This window comes from Chelonoidis abingdonii, chromosome 12, assembly GCF_003597395.2.
Source record: "Chelonoidis abingdonii isolate Lonesome George chromosome 12, CheloAbing_2.0, whole genome shotgun sequence".
NCBI classification, from domain to species: domain Eukaryota; kingdom Metazoa; phylum Chordata; order Testudines; family Testudinidae; genus Chelonoidis; species Chelonoidis abingdonii.
The window spans coordinates 5,719,415-5,744,473 of record NC_133780.1 but is presented as its reverse complement, the minus strand read 5'-3'; the positions used below and the strand labels follow the sequence as shown (position 1 = coordinate 5,744,473).

The window sequence follows — 25,059 nt, the reverse complement described above, 5'->3', positions numbered from 1 at the left end:
AGCTGGCTGCGATTCCCGCCCGGGGCCCGGGAAAGCTGCCGCCAGCCCTGGTGGGTGCGGGGCGGGCCCGGGCCGTGCTGGGGCAGCCACGCGGGAGGAGGCGTAAGAGGGGCGGGGATGTGTGGGGATGGAGGGGGAACAGGGATGGGGGGGACAGGAAGTGGGTGATGGGCTTGTAGGAGACAGGATGGGGGACAGGTCGGTGGAGCGATGCAGGGGGATCAGGCTTCAGGGGGGAGTTATGGGGCTGATGGGAACGAGGCTGCAATGGAGGGAAATGGGATGTGTGGGGAGGGGAGGCCGGGGGGAGACTGAGAGAGCAAGAGGAGATTGGCTGGGGAAGGGAGAACCGGGAGGCAGGGAGCATTGGGGGTGGGGGGCAGGGGACTATCCCCACAAGGCTTAGAAACTACAAGGCAAATATCCAGATGTTCTCCCCACACACACACACACCTTCCCTGGGCTCTGCTCACACCAGCCCCGGAGCCGCAGCCTGCAGATGAGTGAGAGAGACCTGGGGGAAAGGGCTGGGGCTGGGCAGGAAAATGATGCTGCACAAAGGACCCCTTTCAGGTACCGGCTGGTGAGTTTGTACTGGATGGGAGGCAGGGCTGCCCGGGGGGGGTAAATGGGGCAATTTGCCCCAGGCCCTGCAGGGGCCCACACAAGAATGCTCCGGCCCCGCCTCCGCCTTCCCCCATCCCCCGGCACTTCAGTGCTCCATGTCCAGGAGCAGCCCTGGACAGAGCTGAAGCGGCGTGGCTCCAGCGGGGCCTGAGCTCCTCCTGGCAGAGCTGCGTGGTAAGTGGGGGGACTGCGAGCTCCGGTATCGCCAGAACCAGGCCACGGCAGCGCTGTCCAGGGCCGCTCCTAAACACGGCGCTCTGAGGCTCCGAGAGAGGGGAGAGGAGGGGGTAACCCAGGAGCGGCCTGAGCTCCTCTCCACTCAGAGCCACATGGTAAGGGGGCAGGCCAGCGAGCTCTGGGCCGAGTGGTGGGAGCTCAAGCCCCACTGAAGTCAGGTCGCTGCAGTGCTGTCCAGCAGGGCCGCTCCTGGATGCGGTGCACTGAGGCTTCGGGAGAGTGGGGAGGTGAGGGTAAGCAGCATGGTAAAGGGGGCACGGGGGTTGGATAAGGGGCAGGGAATCCCGGGGACAGGGAGGGAGCAGAGGTTTGGGGGGCCGATCAGGGGACGGGGAACGGGGGGTTGGATTGTGGGCATTCCGGGGGTCTGTCAGGACTCGGCGGGCAGGGGGGTGGATAGGGGTTGGGGCAATCAGGGGATGAGAACAGGGGAGGTTGGTGGAGGGTGAGGTCCCAGGGTAGTGGTTGGGGAGGGAGTCTCGGGGGGGGGCAGTGAGGTGATAAGAAGCAGGCTGGGTCGGGGATTCTGAGGGGGGCAGTCGGGGAGCAGGAAGTGGATGGGATTCGGATGCGGGCAGGGCCAGGCTGTTTGGGGAGGCACAGCCTTCCCTACCCTAAAGCTCATTCAGCAGTTTGAAGCTTGCAGACAACTGTTTAACACAAAGAGCCAAGCGGTTATCTTTTCCATGGGGGAGAGACCACATGAGAAGAGCAATATCCTACACCACCTACCTCCTTCCCAACCCTACCAAGAGAGACCCCCCCTCCCCTGCATTCCCCGAGGTTCCAGAGGGGTTAATTCAGTGGTTCTCAAACTTTTGTACTGGTGACCCCTTTCACATAGCAAACCTCCGAATGTGACCCTCCCCCATAAATATATTTAAAAAGTATTTTAAATTTAACTCTATTAGAAATGCTGGAGACAAAGCAGGGTTTGAGGTGGAGGCTGACAGCTTGTGACCCCAGTAATAACCTCGTGACCCCCTGAGATTAATTTAACTTTAGCACCCTGTGGCCATTCACATGCATGTGCTATTTTGAGCATTTCAGTTTTCACAACATAGGCTCATCCCAGATTCTGGAAACAAGCTCAAATGCCAGTTCGTGGAGTATGTACATAAGCTATACTAAAGACAAACCCACAGTAACTGTCTCCAGTTTGTGAGGGACCCCATGGAGCCAGTCTCTAGGAAACAGATATAAATGCATGGGGTTAAGTCCATTAATGGCTATTAGCCAGGATGGGTAAGGAATGGTGTCCCTAGCCTCTGTTTGTCAGAGGGTGGAGATGGATGGCAGGAGAGAGATCACTTGATCATTACCTGTTAGGTTTCACTCCCTCTGGGGCACTTGGCATTGGCCATTGTCGGTAGACAGGATACTGGGCTGGATGGACCTTTTTGGTTTGACCCAGTATGGCTGTTCTTATGTTCAACCTAAATGAACCCAAAGTTATAGAGACAGATATGAGTCAAGGAAGCCCGCAGAGTATCAGAAACTTGGAAGAATCTCTGACTGGATGGGCTCAGGCGTTTGGTCAGAAGCTGAGGTGGTTCAAAAGTTTTGGATTTTTTTTAAGCAGAATTTTTTTCTGTTGTTTCTTTAAACAAACACAGCAAGCAGCAAATATTTGGCTGCACACTTCTTAAACCCTAAACCATGTTCAAGTTTTGGCAGACTAATTTCAGCTTTTCAGTTAAAATACACCACAGCAGATTTTGAAGGAAAGCAGACATTGTCCGTTATTTTTCTGCTTTTTTAAAAACCCCTAGTTTCATTCCAAAAAAAGTTTTAACAGAAAATATTTGTCCAACCCTTTTAATGAGTTTTAGTGCCTTTTAGCACTAGCTGATGCTGAGAACCAGTGATACCTTGTAAAGGTGACCTGAAAAGAAGTTTTCTCAAAACTGGGTTTGTGCCGAGATGCAGAAGGTTTTTAAAAGTTTATTTTTCCCAGGGCTGCCGGGGGTGTGTGGGGGGACAAGTGGGGCAATTTGCCTCATGCCCCGCAGGGGTGCCTATGAGACTACAGTATTCTATAGTATTGCAACTTTTTTTTATGGAAGGGACCCCTGAAATTGCTTTTCCCCAGGCCCCCTGAATCCTCTGGGTGGCCCTGACAGGAAGAGGGTACCTTGTGTGTCTGCGAGTCCCAGAGCTGTTGCCCTCACAGACTCAGTCAGGATCTACCCCTTCTTAGCAGTGGCAGTGGGTGATCTAGCTAGTAAGTGCAAAGGCCCAGGACAATGGGGCACTCACTCGTTCTCCCAGGGCGAAGGAAGAAGATAAAAAGGGGAGGTGGTGGGGAGACTGAAAGGGGCAGCAGGAGCAGGAAGTGGGGAGGGAGGTTCCCAGCTCCCGGCCCTGCCCGGATCCATTCCCTGTACCCCTGGGCAGACTGACTTTCCTGGGAACAAGGGGCAGAGCTGAGACAGGAGAAGCTAGTTGCTGACTTTGCTCAAGCACTCCACTGCTTGCGGGGGGGGGGGGGAGCGAGAGGGACGAGAGGGAGTTAAAGCGGCTGACACTACAGTGCCGAGGGAATTCCCCAAAGTGGCTCCTTCGGTTCTGGTCTTTTTCCAGCATGTGGCTCAGAGACGCTGTTACTGGGAGGGTTTAATGGTGCCCCGGTGAGTTCAGTTCTGCCAGGAGGGGCCTGGCCTGTATGGTAATAAACTAAGTGAGTTTCTTGCCAGCGTGGCAGAGTCCGGCATGTCTGTCTGCAGGGAGAGAGCCTGTGCAGAATCAGGGTGTGCCATGGACTGAAGCCCCTTCTGTAACCTCCCCCATGGCCCCTCTCGCCCCGACAGGCTGAGGAATCACATCCACATTTAACTCCAGTTCGTCCTGTCGTGCAGAAGACGAGGAAGGGAAATGGCTGTGATGGAGCCAGCTCAGGTAGGGGATCTTCAGGGAGGAGCTGGACATGGGGAGGGAGAGGCAGGGAGGAGACAGGGTGCAGTAAACATGCTGAGCAGGCCTATTGGCAGTGGGGAGGGGGGAACATTCCCCCATTTCTCAAATCTGAAACAAACTCCCTGGGCAGGGCTAGAAAAACTGATCAGATTCCCAGTGCTGGAGCCTGACCCCACTAACCTGAAATACGAGGGGAAGCTGTTGGGATTCCTGTCCCTGTCCTCAGCTCAGAGCTCGGCTTCCTGTGCCAAGGTGTGTGGGAAATGAGAAGACCTTGCCCTGCTCCTTGTGCTGGGGGGGACAAGGAGCTCTCACCTTCTCCCACCCCCTGAAGCCTCCTGGCTGCTCTGAGCAGGGTGCGGGTGGGAATCTGCCTCTCCGGCCTTCCCAGAGCTTCCGAGATTGTTTGTTTTCTTTTTCTTTCTTCTTTTCCTGCGAATATTGGGACTGTGGCTGGGGCAGCAGGTGCTGAGTGAGGGACTTTTGTTGTTTCAGATGCCGGTGACCTTCGAGGAGGTGGCTGTGTATTTCACCCAGGAGCAGGGGGCTCTGCTGGACCCCGCTCAGAGAGCCCTCTACAGGGATGTCATGCGGGAGAACTACAAGGCGGTGACCTCTCTGGGTAAGCAATTTTCGTCCCTTCAGTTATTCGAAGCCGTGCAGCGCTTTAACGGGACAGTGTGGTCGCGCGCCAGCACTGGGACAGAGCTGGTAAACCACCTCCATGAGCGAGTTTCAGTGCAGTAACTTGCTACTGTAGACAAGGCCTTAGCAGTGTATCTCATAAGTGTGCATCTGTACACACTGTGTGGCTAGTGCCGCTGTGTTGTTAATTTCAGGCACACCACATACATTCATATTTAGAGATGTTTTCAAGGCTTGAGCTTACTTTAATTGGAGCTCCACACTTCTTACTCCTTGCTTGGATAATGTACCAAAAACATTGTCACATGTGTCTGGGTAGCCCCCAAAATCTTACCCAAGGCTGACATTTTTCCTTGTAACGTCTCAGTATCAAATGAGTTAAAAACTCCAGTTCCAGCACCAATTGCCACCTACAATGTATTCTCTTATAGCTCTTTAATTGTGTCTGCTCCCGTCTCCCCATGGTTGTCGCCAAGCTTGTAATAGATGTAAGGCATATGGCATAACGCTGCAGATGTTGTGCACTCATGTTTATTTTGGTTCTTTCCAGCTGGATTGTTTGGTCCGCAATAGTCGGGGCTTTAATTATTTCTCCCTTTCTATGTGAGTGTTCATCTGCCATTCTTGGTGCAATCTTATATCCCTGAAAATATCCTCCCTCATTAATTTTTCTAAAGCAACTCAGTCTTATCATTATGGAAGAATCCACCATCATATCATATTCCCATAATTTGAGAGCCATTGACTCATTCCATCCCACAGGAATATTAGCCAATTCTTGTTCATGGGTCATGTCTAAGGTGATTACATCAAATCCCAAACTCCAAAAGGTATGATTCAGAGTGCTCACATTGACTATTTTCATCATAAAATAAATAAAAGATAATTTGAGAGATACCTATTGAGCTGGAAAGTTTGAAAGGTCATTGAGTCCAGCCCCCTGCCTTTACTAGCAGGACCAAGTACTGATTTTGCCCCAGATCCCTAAGCGGCCCCCTCAAGGATTGAGCTCACAACCCTGGCTTTAGCAGGCCAATGCTCAAACCACTGAGCCATCCCTCCCCCCGTCATAACTAAATCTAAACATTAGTCGACCTTCCTCTCTTTGTATGAACAAATATCTCCATGGCTCTTCCAAATTGGTTGTAAGTATTTCCATCTCACATTTTTTCCATCTTCCCACCATATTTTAAATTTTACCTCAAAAGGTTTCTCTTCACATTTGGTGTTGTTTCATCCTGTTTTTCCCATTCTGGTCCACGAGTAGTCAAATGTGTTATCTTCTTTGCTCCAAACCTCCATCCTAGAGGTGCTCCCATATGTATATCCACCTACCCCTAAATTCCCCCAAATATTCAAAAAATGTATTTATGAGAAAGAAACGTGGGGGGAGATACCATGTGAAGAATTTCAGTAAGTGTAAGTGAGTGAGAGCATGCAGGGCGATACTACACGGTGATATTGTAACAATGTTTAGAACACTCTTTAAGACAGAGGTGGGCAAACTACAGCCCGTGGGACCGTCCTGCCCAGCCCCCGAACTCCTGGCCCAAGAGGCTAGCCCCTGGCCCCTCCCCTGCTGTTCCCCCTCCCCCTCCCCCACAGCCTCAGCTTGCTTGTGCTGCCGCTGGCGCAATGCTCTGGATGATGGGGTTGCGAGCTCCTGGGGCAGTGCAGCTGCACAGCCCGGCCTGACCTGGTGCTCCGTGCCGCACAGTGGCGGCGTGGCCTGGCTCCAGCCAGGTGGTGCAGCTGTAGCACCACCAGCCACCGGTGTTCCAGGCAGTGTGGTAAGGGGGCAGGGAGAAAGGGAGAGTTGGATAGAGGGCAGGGGAGTTCGGTGTGATGGTCAGGGAGCAGGGGTGTGGATAAGGGGCGGGGTGGTTCGGGGAGGAACAAGGGGTTGAATAGGGGCAAGGGTCCTGGGGGGGGGGGCAGTCGGGAAGGAGGGGGGGTTGGATGGGGCAGCAGGGGACAGTCAGGGGCAGGGGTTCCGGGGGCAGTCAGGGGACAGGGAGAAGGGGTGATTGGATGGGGCAGGGGTCCCAGAGGGTCTGTCAGGGAACAGGGGGGGTTGGATGGGGCAGGAGTCCTTGGGAGGGGGGCACATAGGAGGTGAGGGCTGGGCCACGACCCCCTCCGCTAACGAGCCCTCCATACAATTTATGAAACCCGGTGTGGCCCTCAGGCCAAAAAGTTTGCCCACCTCTGCTTTAAGAAGAGAAGTAAAGAGGTGGAGAAAGAGGCAGCCAAGTGGACTGAAGTGAAGCCCCTTCTCTGTTAGAGAAGCAGATCAGTGCATTTGGGACGTGCCCGTGGATGCAGCAGAACCTGACGTAACAACTGACACTTTAGGAAATACATCTGAGAAATACGTCCAGCTGTGCAAGTCTAAGGGGAGTAAATAGCAAATGGCCCATAGTGTGGCTGTTGTGGCAGGCTGCAAAAAGGGTAATTGCATGTAAAGGGGAAAATCTGTGCGGAGATACAGGCAGTACAAGAGAATTAGAAAACTTGCCAAGAACATTTGGAACGAGGCCGGCACAGGAAATGCAAACTCAGACAGAACAAATGAGGAAACAAAACAGGGAATTGGAAAAGAAAATGGTGGATTGGGAAAAGATTCAGGCAAAGATCAATTGGAAAATCAAGTGGTAAGGTTGAAACAGTTAATTTGAGAACTCACTGAGGAAGAGGAGACTGCAAGTGCTTCTCACAGTTGGTGCCAGAAAACTATAGCAACCTGGAGGAACCAGGTGAGAATGAGGCCACCAGAAGTGGCCTCTGTATGTCAAACAGAGAATGGAGATTTGGATTTTAATGGAGACATCCAGTGTTGAGAGGATTCGGAGGACCAACGTGGGGGTCAAGAGAAGAGGGAACTTACCATATATACTCGCTCAGAAGCTGAATTTTTTTAGTAAAAAAGGGAAGCACCAGAGAAGAGGGTCGGCTTATGAACGGCTATAGAGAGGGAGAGGTGGGACACAGCCCCTACCTCCAACAGAGGGAGCAAGGAGAGGCAGCACAGCCAGAAGGGAAGAGGCAGTGCCAGAGTCTCCCTGCTTCTGGCCACGCCTCTCTCCCCCTAACCTCCAAAGCAGCTCCAGCCAGGCCAGAGACATCCTCCCCTGGCCCTTCCCAGATAAGATGGGAAGGGATGGAATGGGGAGATTGTGGGAGTCCCGGGCTAGGGGCGGGGTTGTGTGGTCACAGGAGTTACTCCCCTGACCTCCAGCTTCTCCCTCCCCAAAAAATTTCCCCACGGGTTGATGTTCCGGCCTGTCAGGGTAGGCAGCTGGCGCGCTGGGATGCTTTGTTTACTTAGGTTTACCTCCGTGCCTGCGGACGCTCGAGGTAAACAAAGCCCCAGCAGCGGCTTATCCAGTTGGCTCAGGAGCCAGAGTTTGCTCACCCCTGAATTATAGGGTCGGCTTATGAATGGGTCATAAAAATTGTTCAATTTTTACTTATCCATCTTGGGGGGTTCGGCTTATAAATGAACCAGCTTATAATCAAGTATATACGGTAATTGACCTTGAGATGGGCTTTATATGAAATTGAGGGAAGAAATAAAAAATTGGCCGGGATAGCCTAAGCCAGAAAAATCTGTAGCAGTGTTAGAATGGAGATCAACTGTTAACGAGGCAGCGGGAAAAATACAGTCAGAAGAGACATGAATAATTCCAGCGAGTGCGTCAGATTTACAGTTGAGGGCGAAGTCATTAGGTCCAGTGAATATGAAAAATCTGGCTGTGTGGGTGGTACAGTGGGCAGATTTAGGTGGAACGGAGAATTTAAATAGGAGAGAATGTTATAAATTGATCAGGGCAGCTGCCACCTGAGAGATTAGACAAGCAGTGGATTGAGTGAAAAATGCTTGGGAAGGGCAGCCAGAAGCACGCAGGGTCGTGCCATGATTTATTATGCTGTTATGGAAAGAGAGAGATCAAAGACCCTTGAAGGAGTTATCCAGTGCAGATTACATGAAGCCTGGGGATTCACCCAGGGATTACCTGTTGAGGAGAATAACATTGGGGTTATTGGCTGGGGGAAATGAGTGGGTGCAATTCTGTGGCCTGCATTGTACGGGAGGTCAGATTAGATGATCATAGTGGTCCCTTCTCACCTTAAAGTCTATGGATCTATAACCAGTGACTAACTCCACGGCAGAGATTGCCACACATATCACAGCTGATTCTTTGATGGCCGTTGATTTGAATCAGAGAGAATTTTGGAATCATGTGTTTGAAGGATTGGACAGGAATTTAGCAACAGTGTCTACTAATTTGGTAAACCAAGCAGCCCAGGATGAGAGGTTAACTGTTATGGATTCACTGGATAATGTGCCAATGAATGATGAAAGGGGGAAGCCAGGTAGAAGGATTGAAACCCAGAGTAGCTTTTGTTGAAGCAATAACATTCAGATGAGAGTGTTATAGATCAGGATACCGTGAGAGAGGAAGAGGCCATGGTAGAAGAGAAGACGTGCCACCTCAAGGAGGTAGAAGGTGGAATAATCAAAATGAGCCCCAGAATGGAGGAGATGTGATTCAAAATATTGCTTGGAGGTATTTGAAATTGAGGATAAGCGGAATGAGACATGTACTGATGAGTTGATTAAAGCAATGCAAAGGATGGAAGAAGAAATGTCTAAGGAGCAGAAGGGAATTGCAGCTGTGTAAGCTGAGGATTCATAGGAACCTATTTTACAGGGAAGCCCCGATGACAAGTTGCTCCCACTGGAAATGGGTCCCCAGAAGTGAGAGATGGTAACTAGATGAAGATGGGACTCGAATGGGAGACCTAGAACAACTGTCATTGTGGGAGACAATGGATAGTGGGGCTGGTGGAAATATTGTAAATAGCCATTGTGATTTGACTCAATGTGTGTCTGAGATCATTACAGCTGCCTCCTTTGTGGGGGAAGAATTGGCAGGAAAGATGTATCGTTCAGTAGAAATAGCTGTTCTACCCAGAGAGAGAATAGGAGGCTTTTGTTGTAAAGAACAAATGCTTCAGATAAATCAGGCGACTTAGCCAATGATATTAGGAACTACTTTTTTGGAGAGGAATCGGTTGGTTTTGGATTTAACGCATGGAGTTCTGTGATGTGTGCCCGACTGGATGCAAGACGCTCTCACAGCAGGGCACGTCCCAAGAATATATGCTGCAGAAGCAATGGAGGAGATTCCACTGAATCCACGAGATGTCTGGGTAAAACAATTTCCCAATGTGTGGACCAAGAATAAAGCAGAATGTGGTAGAATCAAAGCATATGTTAAAATTGCGGGGGATGATGTGCTACCACGGAGACAATGTAAATATCCCGTGCAGGCAGAGGCAGGAATTGAAAAAAGAGTTGAATCACTGCAACAGCAGGGAGTGATTGGAAGGGGGAGTTCCGCATGCAGTTACCCAATTTGGCTGGTAGTGAAAAGCTTCAGGAGATTAGAGATTGACAGTGGATTTTAGACAAATTAATAAAGCTACCCCCACCATGGCACCAATAGTAGCAGATTTGCCTCAAGTCATGAGAAGAGTATAGGGGGCCTCTAAATGGTTCTCTGTCATAGATTTCGCAAATTGTTTTTTCGCCATCCCGATTCTTGGGACTGCTTTGTGTTTACCTTCACGGGACAACGGTACTTCTTCAAAAGAATTGCCCAGGGCCTGCGCTGTGCTCCAGCTATTGCATAACAAAAGGGATCGGGAGAATGTCACCTCATATGTAGATGACATATTAGTTTGGGGAGAGACTGAGGAGGTGCTGACTGAGTGGACTAAGAGGTTGCTGAGACTTATTCAGGGAATGGGTTTTAAGGCTAATGGAGAGAAAGCCCAATTAGTGCAACAGAGGGTGAATTATTTGGGGGTGACCCTAGGGAGCAAGGAATTCTGGTAGATCAACAAAAGGTGACATCATGGCTGAAATTGCCCAGGCCAGCGGATTCTCGTGCATTGAGAGTAATGTTAGGAGGGTTTAACTATTTAAAGAAGCACATTCAGAATTTTGCCATTGTAGCTAGACCCTTGTGGCATTGATTGAAGAAGTCAGTAGAATGGGAGTGGGGACCTGAACAAGAAAAAGCTTTGTGTGACTTAAAACAGGCTTTGGTACAAGCAGCGGCATTGACATTTCCTGAGATGAAAAGGAATGACCCCAAGAGAAGGTTTTGGGAGACCAGAGAGGGAGCCAAGCCCTGGAATCCTTGGCTGGTGGCAGCGATACCGATTAAGCTGGTAATTAAGCTTAGAGGGTTCATGCTAGCTTCTCAGTTTATGACGCTAAGGTCAAATCTGAGTAGGAAGCTACGACATGGTCGGCAGCGGTGGGGTAGATATCCGGAAGCCATGGGAGTATAATTTCTTTTCTCTGGAGGGGCTTTTAGCAGAGAAAAAGGGTTTGGTTGTAAAGGAGCCAGAGAGAAAAAATTTTTTTCTCTGTTTCTCTCCTGCTCAGTTTGGCTTGCATTTTAAGCAAGGAGCCATTAAGGTGACAAAAGGGTCTTTTGTTAAACAATAGCACTCCCATTGGGAGTCAAGTAACCCCAGCAAAACACACACAGGTAAATAAAGTGGTTTTACAGCTAATTTGCATATGAAAGGTTAGCTAGAAAAAGAGAGAGAAAAAAAAACGCTGTTGCTGGGCAGACCCAGGAGACAACAGAGAGCCAACAGTTCAGACATACACCAGAGGCACCCCAACAAGAACAGAAACATGACTCCAAGGAAGAACAATCAAAGACGCAGGCACCCAAGCGAAACATGGAAAGAAACTACAAGACCTAGAAATAAAACAAAAAGAACAAATAAAACAGGCAGCCATAAAGAGAACAAGAAGCAAAAATGCAGCTCACAGAAGAAAACAAAGAAAAGATGCGCCCACAGAAACAGATAGAACCCAAAGGGAAACACAACAAGAAAGTGAGAGGGACAAACAGAGGAAGCATAACTGGAAATAGAACAGGCTAAGCGACAGAACCCAACCACTCCTAACAACCCTTCGCCAACTACTGGCGCAACAGCACAGATTCCCACCTACAAGGCAAGTGATGACACTGAGGCCTTCTTAGAATTTTTGAAAAGAGCCTGCCTTGGGTACAGCATCTCTGAAGACCATAACATGGTAGAGCTGAGTCACAGCTCGTGGACCTAGCAGAGGTGGCGGCTGAAAGCCAAAGGACAAAATGAACGATTTAAACTGTTTCAACCAAGGCCAGATACAGATGAGGATAACCCCGGACTCAGCCCATCGGCATTTCAGACCCAAAAGTGAAAACAGATGTGTCATTCCCAGACACGCCTATACGTGGAAAGAATTATGAGGGCTGGATATCAGGACCATGTTAAATCCTGAAGAACGCATCTCTCATACAATGGAGCAGTTCTGGATGTGTTCCTGGGGCATAACATGGTACATACAAGATGGAAACCCAAAAATCTCACCGAGGCGGGGAGATTGGAGCCAAGTGGATGGAAGTGGCAGAAAGCAAGAAACCTACTGTCAAGGGAATGAATACCCCAGGGGCACCCCGACAATAAACCCTACAACCGAGGCAACCCAAGCACCCACCTGCAACCCAAGGAGCACAGACACCCTATTCTTCACCACCAGTCCTCCAGTAACTCACTCGACCCAGTGACCTCACTGAAGATGCTAAAGTGTAAGAACTGGACATATAAGGCAAACTGCCTAAAGAACCCCACCTGGGTGCAAGTCATTACACCACCATCACAACAAGATCCCAGCCCAGATGCTCTCAAATCCTCTTGGAGCGAAGGAAATTTGAGGTGGGCGGAAAGAAGGTACAGGGTGGAAGACGCGAGGCACAAGTGTCAGCTATCCACCGATCTTCGTGGTCCAAACTCATCAACCCAAAGGCAAAGTGACCATTTACCCCTTCATGTCACAAGCTGTAGACTTGCCTACAGCTGAACTGCCTGTCCATACAAGGCTGGTCAGGATGTGGACTTTGCAGTCTACGACAATTATTCCATCCCCATGCTACCTGGGGGAGACTTGGCAACCAGGTGAACGGGCCAAGAGAGTGGGATGGTTACATGCAGCCAACCAGGCAAGCTTCCAGACCATTCCTGTTCCTGAGCCGTCCACAGGGAACCCGTCTGTGTTACCAGAGACCCGACAGAAGTAGTGGACCCGGATCCCATGCCAACGACTGAAACAGCCACACACCTCCAGTCCCAGGCCCGGAACTGGAAAGCACCAGCACCAGCAATTGCAACCACATCTTCAACTCAACGCCAGAGGGGGCCAGTGAGCTGAACTGGCAGAAGCACAGACAACCATACGAGAGGCTCAGCCAGAGCCTGAAATACCCCCGTGCACCACGGAGAGCGTTCACTGGCAACGGAACAACCCTTCACTCCATCGCTCCAGAGGGACCAAGCCCAACTCCCAGTCTGAGGAAGAACTGGTGTCCCAGCCTCAAGGGAACGTTCCAGACTGAGCAGGAAGCAGATGACAGCCTTCAGAAAGCTTGGGTGGCGCACGGAGCAACCCACCGCCTCTCGCTCTTCTACCGATCCGGTTTGTTATGACCAAGGTTTTATACAGGAATTTCTTTCTGGTGACACCAGAAGAATGGCAGCCGCACAAACGGTGTGGTTCCAACTAAGTACCGGGGAAGCTCTTAAGCTTAGCCCTGATCATCCAGTGCCATGCTGGGGTGAACAGAACCAAAGACAGATTGGGAAGTCCTTCCACTGGAGGGTGGCAAGGACGTTGCAAGTCATGTCCGGTTCGTGAGGTGTGCCAAGAGTGGGAAAGCCCTAGATCTGGTCAGGCCCTCCCGCACACTCCCCAATGAGGTCCCATTTCAACAGTATGCTGTATATTTCTGGGTCCTTTCCCAGAAAAGACGCCCAGAGGAAAGCAGTACGTACGACTTCGTGGACTTTGCTACCCAATGGCCAGAAGCATAGCTCTAGGCAACACCAGGGCTAAAGCTGTGTGCCAGGCCCTAAGACATTTTTGCCAGGGTGGTTGGCCCTCTGACATCTTTAAGATTCAGGATCTAATTTCCTGGCAGGCACCATGAAAGACCTGTGGGAACTCATGGGGTGAATCACTTGGTTGCCACCCTTACCACCATCAAACCAATGGCTGTTGAAAGGTTTAATGGACTTTGGGGGCATGATCCGTAATTCGTGAATGAACACTCCAGTGACTGAGACCTAATGTTGCGCAGTTGCTTTGCTACAGGGCGTACCACATCCAGTTAGGGTTTTCACCATTTGGACTTGTGTATGGCACGGTTAGGGGCCATTACAGTTGGTGAAGCAACAATGGAAGGATTTAACCTCTTCGAGGAACTAACATTCTGGACTTGTAAGCAACTACAAACACCTCGACACCTTTAGCCCTTGCTAGAGAAAACTAAAGGATACTCAGGAAGAGCAAAAGGCTGGTTTGATAACAACCAGAGACATTCCTTCAAGTAGGACCAGGTTGGTCTTAAGGCGCAACGGCCCCATAGATGGAAGCATCATGGGAAGGGCCATCACGTCCAGAGCGCCTGGAGCTGTTACTACTCATAGCATTTCAATTCCTCACTAAGCCCAGAGTTAAATGTTAATTCTCCTAGCCTTTATTCCAGAGACTTACAGGTTTGTTCAGTTCAGCAGGGAGAATGACGCTGAGTGGCCTGACGGGTGTCACTACGACGAAAAAAAGACGGTGCGATGGCAAGGGTGAACCTCTCAACCACCCTGGAACGTCTGCAGCGGCAACAAATCAAGGAGCTGTGCACTAGCTTCGCCCCATTGTTCTCAGCCACTCCAGGACGGACTGAACAGGCATACCACTCCATTGACACAGGTAATGCTCACCCAATTAGAACACCACCCTACCGGTGTCTCCTCACCCACAAGCTGCTATAGAACGGGAGATCCAGAACATGCTACAGATGGGTATAATACGCTCATCTACCAGTGCATGGGCATCTCCAGTGGTTCTGGTACCCAAACCAGATGGGGAAATACGCTTTTGCGTGGACTACCGTAAGCTAAATGCGGTAACTCGTCCAGACAACTATCCAATGCCACGCACCGATGAGCTATTGGAGAAGTTGGGACGTGCCCAGTTCATCTCTACAATAGACTTAACCAAGGGGTACTGGCAAGTACCGCTAGATGAACCTGCCAAGGAAAGGTCAGCATTCGTCACCCATGCAGGGGGTGTATGAATTTAATGTACTTCCTTTCGGGCTGCGAAATGCACCCGCCACCTTCCAGAGGCTGGTAGATGGTCTACTAGCAGGACTGGGAGAATATGCAGTTGCCTACCTCGATGATGTGGCCATTTTTTCAGACTCCTGGCCCGAACACCTAGTACACCTGGAAAAGGTCTTTGAGCGCATCAGGCAGGCAGGACTAACTGTTAAGGCCAAAAAGTGTCAAATAGGCCAAAACAGAGTGACTTACCTGGGACATCAGGTGGGTCGAGGAACCATAAACCCCCTACAGGCCAAGGTGGATGCTATCCAAAAGTGGCCTGTCCCAAAGTCAAAGAAACAGGTCCAATCCTTCTTAGGCTTGGCCGGGTATTACAGGCGATTTGTACCACACTACAGCCAAATCGCTGCCCCACTGACCGACCTGACCAAAAAGACCCAGCCAAATACAGTTAAATGGACTGATGAGTGTCAGGAGGCCTTTACCCAACTTAAGGCGACGCTCACGTCTGACCCTGTGCTAAGGGCCCCAGACTTTGACAAACCATTCCTAGTAACCACCGATGCATCTGAGCGTGGTATAGGAGCAGTTCTCATGCAGGAAGGACCGATCACAACTTCCATCCTGTCGTGTTTCTCAGCAAGAAACTGTCTGAGAGGGAAAGTCACTGGTCAGTCAGTGAAAAGGAATGCTATGCCATTGTGTACGCCCTGGAAAAGCTACGCCCATACGTTTGGGACGGCGGTTCCAGCTACAAACTGACCATGCTGCGCTAAAGTGGCTTCATACTGCCAAAGGGGAACAACAAGAAACTTCTTCGTTGGAGTTTAGCTCTCCAAGATTTTGATTTTGAAATTCAACACATTTCAGGAGCTTCTAACAAAGTAGCTGATGCACTCTCCCGTGAGAGTTTCCCAGAATACACTGGTTAAAACTTGTCCTTAATATGTAAAAGTCTTGTAGTTTACATACTTAGTAGTATATGTAAAGGTGCATGTGTTGTATTAATCTGTTTAGTCTTAAAGTTCTAGGAAAAATCACCGCCAGTGACGTTTCCCACTGTCTGTGATTTGGGGGCGTGTCATAAACAGATAGCTAAGGGTTAATGTTTCTTTTACCTGTAAAGGGTTAACAAAGGGAACCAAACACCTGACCAGAGGACCAATCAGGAAACCGGATTTTTCAAAGCTCAGGGAGGGAATGTTTGGTCTGTCTTTGTCTTTTGTCTGTCTCTCGGCTATGAGAGGGATCTTTCTATCTTCAAGCTTCTAATCTTCTGTTTCCAAGTTGTAAGTACAAAGGTAGAAAACAATAGGCTTTTATTGTTTTTTTTTTATTATTTACATGTGTGTAGTTGCTGGAATGTTTAAATTGTATTTCTTTTTTGAATAAGGTTGTTTATTCATTTTTTCTTTTAAGCAATTGACCCTGTATTGTCAACCTGATACAGAGACTATGTTTATGTGTTTTTCTTTCTTTTTATATAAAGCTTTCTTTTTAAGACCTGTTTGAGTTTTCTCTGGGTAGGCTAAGGAACGAAGGGAAGGGAAATTCTCTTTGTGTTAGATTTACGGAGGGTGAATCTGTGCAGCCTCAGGGGAAGAAGGAGGGGGGGGGAAGGTAAATTGCCCTCTCTGTTTTGTTGTAATTCAAGGAGTTTAAGTACAGTAATCTTCCAGGATAACCCACGGAGGGGAAGCCTGGGGAGAAAGTAAAGAGAGACAAGGGGAGGGGGTTATTTCCCTTTGTGGTAAGACTCAGGGCTTCTGAGTCTTGGGGTCCCCCAAAGAAGGTTTTGGGAGACCAGAGAGGGAGCCAAGCCCTGGAATCCTTGGCTGGTGGCAGCGATATCAGATCTAAGCTGGTAATTAAGCTTAGAGGGTTCATGCTAGCTTCTCAGTTTATGAACGCCAAGGTTCAAATCTAAGTAGGAAGCTACGACAGCATCCCCGGTAGATAAAGTGTTACGCCTTGGAGAAAAAGAGGTTTGGTTCACAGATGGTCGTTCGTACCATGAAAGGTGTAAACAGTATATGAGTGATGCTGCTGTGCAAGCTAATGCGGGGACTCTCTGGATCCATGGGCATGACCTCAGCTCAGGCAACAGAGATCAGAACTCTTAGGCCATGTCTGCACTGGCATGTTACAGCGCAGTAACTTGCTCGCTGGGGTGTGAAAAATCACCCTTCCCCAAGTGCAGCAAGTTTGCGCCCTGTAACGTGCAAGTGTAGACAGGCTCCCGGCGCTTGGTGCTATTCCCCTCGTTGAGGTGGATTGCATAGAGTGCTGGGAAAGCTCTCTCCCGAGCGCCCGGGGGTGGCCACACTGTCAGATCAAAGCACTGCCGCGGGAGCACTTTGAGTATTCTAGTGTAGACTTAGCCTTAGTGATCTGCTTAAACAGACAAAGTAATGTTGTACTTTGCCTTTATGTCTGTATGGATTCAGACTTGGTGGTACACGGACTGTTACGCTGGATTTCGCTTTGGAAAAAGAACCATTGGGAAACAGCTGAGGGGGAAAATTTGGTCCAAAAGGAAAACTGGAAATTTATCCGTGATTGGTGGAAAGAACAGCTGGGAAAATTAAAAGTAAGATGTACTAAAAGTCATCAAAAGGGAGAAGGGGATAAAAATATAGGAATGATAAGGTGAATGTTTTAGCTAAATTAGCAAAGAAAGGAACCTTTGAGGGTTATGGTAATTACTAGAGCTCACGCCGTAAAACGAGGCGGAACCTAAAGATGGGGAACCTGGAGTATGAAAAGGGATTATGCAGCGAATAAGGAAACAGGAGGGGTAAGGTGAGTACCTGATAAACTTCAAAGAGAAGAGATCATTAGCCTGTGTCAGTCTGTGGCCCGCCGCGGAATAGAAAATACTCTCTTTGAGGGAAAAACAGATGAGAAAACGGTCTAAGGTGTGACAGGATGTAGAAAATTTGGTTTAAAATGGCATAAGAAGGGCAGCAGTTGAAAATAGGCCCCCGAATTTTGGACCCTTCTGGCACCAAAGACTTGTAGGGCCGTGGAGTAGAATACAGGTTGATTATATTAAGACCCAAAGGGGGAATCAGTATTTATTAGTGATAGTAAAAAGAATGGGGACTTGTGGCACCTTAGTCCTATAAGATATTACATGGATATATGGGTTATATATGTCCATATCCCAACATAGCCTATCTCTCCCAAGGGGGCTCAGTGACCCTGCTCCCATCCTCTGGAAATGAATTATCCCTTAGCACGGGGACAGGTTCCACTCATGGAATGCCCTTTGTGACAAGTAGTCTCTCAATACTCTGTGCACCCTGATCTGGTCTGATTTCACCCTGTATATAGGATTTCCCATTCCCAAACCTGACCTGATCGCACAGCTGGAACGAGGGGAAGAGCCGTGGGTGCCCGATCTCCAGGTCGGCAAGGAAACAGGGGTCCTGAGATGCACCTGCACAGGTGAGAACTGCCACAGAAACCATCTGGAGAATGAAGGCAAAAGTTGAGAATCCCAAAAATATGGTGGAAGTAAGAGCCCACAGTTCTTCCTCATGTCAACAAGGGGAGGGCTGCAGTCGGCAGATATTGCTCACTGTTTTCCACTTGTCCTCTTAGCTGCAGGAGTTTCCTTCACAGATTTCTTCCCTGTGAGTGTTTGGGTGGGATCTGGAAGCAGAATCCAATTGCTGATGCTTTGCAACTTTCCTGTGTTGGGTTTTCCCTCTGTGCTATTCCTCTTTCTCCCCAGCACAACTACTCCTGTCTGGATTGTCTCTCTCTCCCAGCAGGTGCTGAGAGAGTCGGTGAGAAGGAGGAGTGGAATCATCATGAGGAAGCTCCTGAGGAAGTGGAACCAGAGTGCACATTTATGGGAAGAGCTGAAGGGAATTTTTCCCAGTGCTGGGAAGAGGGAGAAGCCTGGGGAAATTGGCACGGGTCAGAGAGGCTGATGGGAAACCACTCAGGGAAGGAAGTGGATGAATCTATTAACTGTGGGGGCGGAGACAAGGATCCCACAGCTCAGTGGACAAATCCCAAGGAAGAGAAACCCTACCACTGTCTACAGTGTAGGAAAGGATTCACTGTGAGACCACAGCTTGTTACAAATCAGACAATCCATGCGGGAGAGAACCCCCTTCAATGCTTGGTCCCTGGGAAAATCTTGAATATCTGCTCAGACGTTAACCATAGGAAAAGCCACATAGGAGAGAAATCCTATCAATGCCTCGAGGGTGGGAACTGTTTGAATTCAGCACTAATTACACATCAGATAAACCATACAGGAGAGAGAGCCTACAAGTGCGTAGATTGTGGGGAAAGTTACACACAGCGATCAGACCTTGTTAAACATCAGGCAATCCACATAGGAAACAGACCCCACAAGTGTTTGGATTGTGGGAAAAGTTTCAGAAACACATCAGATCTTGTTAGACATCAGGCAATCCACACAGGAGAGAGACCCCATAAGTGCTTAGACTGTGGAAAGAGTTTCACACAGCGATCATATCTTGTAACACATCAGAGGATCCACACAGGAGAGAGACCCCATAAGTGCTTAGATTGTGGGAAAAGTTTCATATGGAGGTCAGAACTTGTTAAACATCAGAGAAGCCACACAGGAGAGAAACCCCATAAATGCTTAGACTGTGGGAAAAGTTACACACGGCGGTCAGGCCTTGTTTCACATCAGGCAACCCACACAGGAGAGAGACCCCATAAGTGCTTAGACTGTGGAAAAAGCTTTATACGGAGGTCAGTCCTTGTTAGACATCAGGCAATCCACAGAGGAGAGAAATCCCATGAAGGTGTGGACTATGGGAAAGGTTTCATACATAGGTCAAACCTTGTTAAAAATCAGGCAATCCACATAGGAGACAGACCCCACAAGTGCTTGGACTGTGGGAAAACTTTCAGAAACACATTAGACCTTGTTAAACATCAGTCATTCCACACAGGAGGGAGACCCCATAAGTGCTTAGACTGTGGGAAAAGTTACATACGAAATTCAGAGCTTGTTAGACATCAGAGAACCCACACTGGAGAGAGACCCCATAAGTGCTTAGATTGTGGAAAGAGTTTCACGCAGCGATCATATCTTGTAACACATCAGAGGATCCACACAGGAGAGAGACCCCATAAGTGCTTAGACTGTGGGAAAAGTTTCATATGGAGGTCAGACCTTGTTAAACATCAGGCCATCCACACAGGAGAGAGACCCCATAAGTGCTTAGACTGTGGGAAAAGTTACACACGGCGTTCAGACCTTGTTAGGCATCAGGTATTCCACACAGGAGAGAGACCCCATAAGTGCTTAGAATGTGGAAAAAGCTTCGTACGGAGGTCAATCCTTGTTAGACATCAGGCAAACCACACAGGAGAGAAATCCCATAAGTGCTTAGATTGTGGGAAAAGTTTCATATCAAGGTCAGAACTTCTTAAACATCAGAGAATCCACACAGGAGAGAGACCTCACAAGTGTGTGGACTGTGGGAAAAGTTTCATACGGCGGTCAGCCCTTGTTAAACATCAGAAAATCCACACAAGAGAGAGACCCTATAAGTGTTTGGACTGTGGGGAAAGTTTCAGAATCCCATCATCCCTTTTTTTACATCACAGATTCCACACAAGAGAGAGATCCCACAATTGTTTAGTCTGTGGAAAAGGTTTCATATGTAGGTCACACCTTGTTAGACATCAGAGAATCCACACAGGAGAGAGCCTCCACAGTGCTTGAACTGTGGGGAAATTTCACGCAGAGATCACACCTCATTAAACATGAGAGAATCCACACAGGATCTAAACTTCTCGGACACAGAGACAGAAGGTGTTAAGGAAATTGCATGTAATTGACCTAGATTCAACCTTTAGAGACATGTTACAAAAGTGTGTCATCCTGAGATAAACTAGAGCTTCGAGAGGTAACCGTGTATTGTTAAAGACATGGAAGAAGATGGTAACTGTAGTAGTCTCTGTTTAGCTGTATCTTGTTAGAGGTTAACAATGGAAATAAACCATTCCTTTCTAGGGCTCTATTCTGTGAATTCAGAGATCAAAAGGGAATATTAACATTTAGACAAAACTTGGGCTGTAATAATGTCATTGTTTGTCTCCTGAAAGTTTGTGGTAAACTGTCCATGAACTGCTTTATGGAGAATCACCTCGTGTTAATCCATGTTATTAATTTCCAGTGATGTTTAGGAAATAAAAGGTTACTTCAAAAGCCTGTTGTTCAGCCAAGACGTGCTGTCAAGATGCTGTAAAAATGATCCTTTCTTCTCTGATCTGCCCAAGCATTATTCGGGGTGGGAGTGAGGGAGCGTGAGTCGGAAGTCCCATCTGGAACGCCCTGACATTGAAATTGGACATTGGACTAGAACTTGATGAAATGATTCTGTAAAGGACTCTTTGCAATTCTAAAGCGTCATCTCTACAGTGAAACTGACCTAAGGACTGGCTGTATCTCTGTATGTATAATGATCGTTTAAGCAGCACACTCTCTCTTTTCTTCTTTTAATAAATCTTAGTTGAGTTAATAAGAATTGGCTGCAAGCATGTATTTGGGTAAGAGCTGAAATATTCCTTCACTTGGTGGATAGTGTATAGGATCGTTTGGGATTGGTGGAACTTCATAATGTGATGAATAAGATTTTCCACAATCCCCATCATGTTGAAGTGGGCTGTCTGGGAGTGAGCCCAAGGCTGGGTTGCTGTAAGGGAGCTGTGCTTTGCCTCTGTGTAGTAGGGAAGATATTGCAGGAGTTGCTTTGTTGCTGGCTTGGTGAATCTAAGTAGTGGAGTAGCCCCTAGTTTTGAGGATTGTCGGCCCCATTCTTTGCAGTTTGCCCTAATTGAGCAATCTCAGTGTGGCCCCTGGGACCCTGGTCACAACTTCATAAATGCCTTGTGTGTGGGGAAAGTTTCATTCAGCCATTGTGTCTCCCTAGTGCCAGCTGATGGGCTGGGAAAATGCAGGGCATCCCCCCCTCAAGGTGTTGGGGGAAAAAATCCCCTGTGGCTTTGCAGCCACTTCGGCTGGTGGGGAAACTCCCCTGCAGCTTGCAAGCTGCCACAAACGGAGGGTGGCTGGGAGTCCACCAATGGTCCCTAGTCCTTGCAGGCCCACAGCTCCCCACTCTTCCTGGACACTGGGGATTGCCCTGCCGTTCCCCACTACCCGTGGGCCTTGTGGAATCCCTCAGTTCCCCAGTCACCATGCATACTTGGCACCTCTGGAGTTCCCAAGGGCCCACTGATGTGGGGGGAATCCCGAGCAGCTCCTCAGGGGATGGGTATGTTGGGGGAATTTCCCTGGGGGCAGGGAGGAAATGGGTCCCCAGTCCCCTCGAGTGGGGGGAATCCCCTCTTGCTCCCCAGTCCCTCCCAGGCTTTGGGGAATTCCCTGTGGCTCTCCAGACCCTGTGGATGGGGGAGGAATCCCCCCCTAAACCTCTCCAGAGGCAACGGGATTGGGAATCCCCCTCGGGAATCTGTCCCCAGCTCCCAAGTGCAAGGTGCAGGGAGGAAATCTTCTGAAGCTCCCTATTCCCCATGGGTGTGGGGGAATCCATTCTCTGCGGACATTTTTTCTTTTTGGTTCACCAGTCTGGCCGCCCTGTAGGGGGGCGGAGGAAGGGAGCACCCTGCAGCAAACTCGGCAGGGCAGCCCGCATCCTTCCCTCCCCGCCGACAGGAGCAGCGCAGAGCCCTCCCGGCAGACAGCACGGCGGGAGAGGCCATGCCCGCTGAAGCCCTGGCCGCCCCCCTTCTCTCTCTCTCTTCCCCCCACCCTCTTCCCCCGCTAGACTGGGCACGCACTCCGCTGCACATCTGCAGCACAGGCAGTCTCCCTGCACCTTGGCTCCGGCCGCCTGGCAGGGTTTTTTTTTTTTTCTGTTTTGCCGCTTCGGCCACCCCGCAGGTGATGGTGGTTTTGTTTTTTGTTTGGGGCAGCAAAAAAGTCCTGGCCCCGGGGAATGACCCCATGGAGGCTGGGGAAATGCAGGGCCTTCCCCTCATCACCAGCGGCTGGTGTCAGAGTGATGGGGGAATCCCCCCAGTCCCAAGGACTGGGGATCTCTGAGTCACTCGCCTCCCAGGCAGGAGTGCGGCTGCAGATTCCCACCTCACCCATACGGGCTGGGCAGCTGTGCGTTATTCACCCATGCCTGGAGCAACTGGAGGTCCTGTGGGGGAGCATAGCCATGAGGCATTTCCCCCGTCTGCGGGGGCTAAGGAACCACAATGGCTGAATGAAACTTTCCCCACAGGCATTTCAGAAGTTGTGACCACACTGACATTGCTCGATTAGCGCAAACTGCAAGGAATGGGTCGACAGTCCTCAAAACTGTGGATATTCCAGTACATACGACTACAATACGAAATAAATTCCAACTTATTCTGCTCAAATTTTCGGAAGTGATTTTATACATTCGGTGTTGTGTGTCCCCACTAAAGCACGTGAATTTGGCAGAATACGTTCACAGTACCGAGGCTAGCGTCGAATGTCGGAGCAGTGCACTGTGGGACGCTATCCTGCAGTCCCTGCCGCCCATTGGAATTGTGGGTTAAGTTCCCAGTGCATGATGGGGCAAAAACATTCTCATGGGTGTGTACTGTCACTCGCTCCTCCTTCCGTGAAAGCTACAGCAGACGCCATACTGCCAGCATGCCATATTCCCTAGGGCTTTCAGCAGCAAAACAATTAAAAATTCTGTGCACAATATTTTAAAATCTGCCAATGTTATTTGTCAATACATACATGTGGAGGCTCCAGAATGGCAGTGGCAAACATTGCCCCCCCCGGCTGCATGGAGGTGGGAGATCACCCTGCAGTCTTCCCCATCCCCTCCTAGGAGAGGGACTTGGCAGTGACATACCTCTGTGTGCATGTCAAAAGGCCGCAGGGAAGCGTTTCACATGGTGGCTGGCATGTCAGCTAGGACCCAAAATCCATGTGAATGACTAAAAAGAAATAGCTGATACCAATGGCTGAGTCCAGCCCTCACCAGGCCCTTTCCTGCCAGGGCTCTGGGCCATCACGTCCCAAATGGCCTTTCATTCTCCCTAAAATGGAACATTTCCCTCTGGGTCTGAACAGCCCAGCAGTGCTTGGAGGACGCAGTGTAGTAAGAACAGGAATTCTCTTCAGGCACCAGCCTTTTTTTTCTGCTCTGAGTTACACAGGGCTTGTCTACACCATGGCGTGTTTCGCTAAAAGCCAGCATATGTAAATGCTCTCTGTCAGCAAAATACTTCCAGCCCCACAAGCGGCGTTCGCGCTGCTGACAAAGCTGTTTTCACACTGCTACTTGCTGCGGGAAAACTTTTGTCTTTCGGATGGGGGGGGGGGAGCTTTTTAAAGTACCCGGGAAAGACAAGAGCTTTGTCGGCAATGTGGCAGCGTAGACAAGCCCATACCTGGGTGCCACACACGGCTCTGTGGGACTGTACTGGGTAACTCGGCACACGGTTTCAACAATGCTGGCCAAGCCTCATTTGAAGAGTGGCTCTCGGTTAGGATGGTTTAAGGCAGTTTTTAAAGGTCTTTCCAGGAGCGGCGCCAGGGTTTTTGGCGCCCTAGGCGCAGGGCTGGCTCTAGCCATTTCGCTGCCCTAAGCACGGCAGCATGCCGCGGGGGGCTCTCTGCCGCTCGCCAGTCCCGTGGCTCCGGTGGACCTGCCGCAGGTGTGTCTGCAGATGCTCCACCGGAGCCGTGGGACCAGCGGACCCTCCGCAGGCACACCTGTGGGAGGTCCCCCGGAGCAGCCTGCTGCCCTCCCAGCAAAATGCCGCCCCCCGCAAATCCTGGCGCTGTGTCACCTAAATGGAAGCGCCAGCCCTGGGTCTTTCCCATAGGTGAGCAAGCATATGCTGCATTCTTGAAGGGCCCTTTAAGGTCCCACTCGACTCTACACTGTTTAGAACTCTCCCTCCTTCAAACCGCTTCCAGCTGGAGATACAGACCAGCAGATACTTGGATCTTCAAGGAAAAAACCATGTCCATTTCCCCTAAATAAAAGTGTTCAGCTACTCCAGCCTTGTCAAGAGTGAATCCAACTTCTTCCCCAGCTAAGCGGTTGCTCCTTCCCTTGCACTCTGCAGCCCTGATTGATGCCTTTCTGCTCCAGGTACATCCATAGGTGCTGACTCCGTGGGTGCTCTGGGGCTGGAGCACTCATGGGGAAAACTTGGTGGGTGCTCTGCTCCAGGTACAACTACCCCCCTTCCACCCTTGACACAGGCATATTGGTAATCATGGGCAGGAAAAGCAAACGCCACCACTTTTTATTTTCCTTTAACTTTCCCTCCTCCTCAGCCAGGTTGTGTGTGTACCTCTCCCTCTTCCAAGGGAACTTGTGGATTTAAATGTGGAGGAGGCCTGGAATTATTTTAAGTCGAAGCTGCAGAAACTGTCGGAAGCCTGCATCCCAAGAAAGGGGAAAAAAA

At 49.6% G+C, this 25,059-nt stretch overlaps 1 pseudogene; it reads left to right on the top strand.

Moving 5' to 3' along the window:
- Window positions 1-21,152, top strand: part of LOC116827125 (uncharacterized) — a 41,307-nt pseudogene extending 20,155 nt beyond the window's left edge.
- The last annotated feature ends 3,907 nt before the right edge of the window (window positions 21,153-25,059 follow it).